A 2,263-nucleotide genomic window follows, 5' to 3' on the forward strand; every position below is an offset into this window, starting at 1 on the left:
TTTGTTGTCAAATTTGTGGTCCAAGGAAAACACAAGATGGGGCTTACTGCCTGGGAATGGGCTTGCCATGGGTAATTTGTGAATTGGGTGGTACGAGGTGTCAGGGAGACACAAGGTGGAACAAGCTGATCACATTAGGCCAATACAGCATCAGAATTGCTGCTAATGCTGAGTCCAAGGGCTTCTGAAAAGGTCACAGATCACAGCGAGGCCAGCTGCTGTCTGCGTTGGGCCGGCAGACCCCTGCGATCTGTCCAAGAGATACTGCAGCTCCTGCTGGCACCAGTGGCCCGTCACCAAATGTCTTCCTTGAAACGTGTGGAGTGTGCTAGCCAAAGTCCATTGCCTGCAACAAATGAGTGGCCCTGGGAAGGGGCAGGGTTGGGGCAGCTGCCTAGCAATGGGCCCCTGCAGGCAATTTGTAGGTTGAGTGGGGCAGGGTTTCAGGGAGGCATGGGATGGGGTGGGCCAATCTCATCAGGCCAATGCAGCTTCAGTATTGGCTATGTGGGAGAAGTGTTCAACATAGGCAAGATGGCACCTGTCTGTAGACTGCCTCAAAGAAGGGCTCAACAAAAAAACAATGGCAGCTGTCCCTTCAGCCCTCTCCCCAGAGCCATGAAACTCAGTCTTTCCCTGTATGTTTCTTGTACCTCCCAAGCTGCCAATCCTCCACCAGCACCCGGGGTGTGTGTCTACAAGCAAGTGAGTCTCTGTGTGGACCCTTTAAGAGTGACATCTGGGTTTTCAGGTTCTTTCCATCTCACCCAGAAGGCCAGACTCCTCACTGATTTTTACAGTCAAATTTCATGAGAATTCCTCTTACAAAGGGCTGGAATGTTGTGCTGGGGAGCCCCTGTGTGGTGCTAGGGCTATCTCCCCTACGAGGAGCCTCAGCAGCCACACTCTTCTTCCTAGTGCTCAGCCACCATGTGCAGGTGTGGGACCAGCCTGTTTAATGCCTGTCCTACCAGCCTTGATGTGGCTTTTTCTTTATATCCTCAAATGTATGTCTTATGATCAGGTAGATTTCAGGTGGTTCTCACATTGATAGTTTTGTAATTTGGTTGTAATTTTAGTGCAGTCCTGAGAGGAGGCAAGCCCTGCTTACCTAGCTTGCTATCTTGATGCTCCTTAGAAAGAAGCACTTATAGTTGGAGGTAGGGTTCATGGCCAGAGATATAACCACATCAGCAAGAATATAGCATTTTAAGCTATGAGACCAGATAAGTCACCAAGGCAATGGTGCAGAAAAAGAAAAGTGTTGTCTACAGCAATGCCACGCTGAACAAGCCCGATCGTGTCTGATCTTGGAAACTAAGCAGGGTTGGGCCTGGTTAGTACTTGGATGGGATACCACGTAGGAAGACCAAGTGCTGTAGGCGTAAAAAATAAAAAATAAGGGATTGTAAACTGACAAGGTCCTTGCAATCTGTAAGGTCAACTATGGGTTGCTTCGCCTACAAAAAAAGAAAAGAAAAATGTTCCAGGGAGAAAAGAAGGAACTCACCAAGTTGAAGAAGAAGTCCCAAAGTACATATGATTGTATATTAATTGTGCAGTCACAGTCTCTCTGTTTTAAAAACATATTTGTTATTTTCAGTTTGTATGGCCTGTGACTTTTATGTAGACACTACTGATGCCAATGACTCCTGGCTGATTCAATACAGATCTTTAAGTATCTACTACATACAATGTTTTTTATTCTTCCACCAAAGCATTCCTCCATCAAAACACAAAATATAATTTCTGTAAAACTTTTGGACAATGATAAGATAATGAACAGAGGCAAAGTTTCATTTTTATCATAGTCAAATTCCTTAATAACTTAATCTTTGCATTAGCTTATTATGCAGTAGTCAGTTTGTAGGCAAAAACTACCACACCTCAGAAAGTGAGGCACATAATTCCAAATAATAGGATAAAGAGAGAGGCATAGATGAATTAATGAAAACTAGTCTAGAAAAACTGAGATTCTGCCTCTGTGTTCCTTAGCAATGTGCTGTGGCAGGCTGATTTTCTTTAGAGTCTGAAAACAGTAATTCAATAAATTACTTGTATTCATTATTGTAATTATGAACTCATGACTGTAATTTTAAAACCATCTTTTTTTCACCCTCTGCTCCACTGACAAGTGAGTGCTATTGACTGTAAATGTCAAATTAAATTTCTAGACATATTTTCCTTGTGTTGGGATCAATACATAACTTGAACTGCTCCTTTGATAGGACATTGAAAGTTGTTCCTCACCCATGTGACATTT

At 43.5% G+C, this 2,263-nt stretch overlaps 1 pseudogene; it reads left to right on the plus strand.

The window, feature by feature from the left end:
• The first annotated feature begins 1,266 nt into the window (after nucleotides 1-1,266).
• On the plus strand, nucleotides 1,267-1,385 carry LOC120595826 (uncharacterized; annotated as a pseudogene).
• The last annotated feature ends 878 nt before the right edge of the window (nucleotides 1,386-2,263 follow it).

The sequence above is a fragment of the Pteropus medius genome, unplaced genomic scaffold (genome assembly GCF_902729225.1).
Source record: "Pteropus medius unplaced genomic scaffold, Ma_sr-lr_union100, whole genome shotgun sequence".
Classification (NCBI taxonomy): domain Eukaryota; kingdom Metazoa; phylum Chordata; class Mammalia; order Chiroptera; family Pteropodidae; genus Pteropus; species Pteropus medius.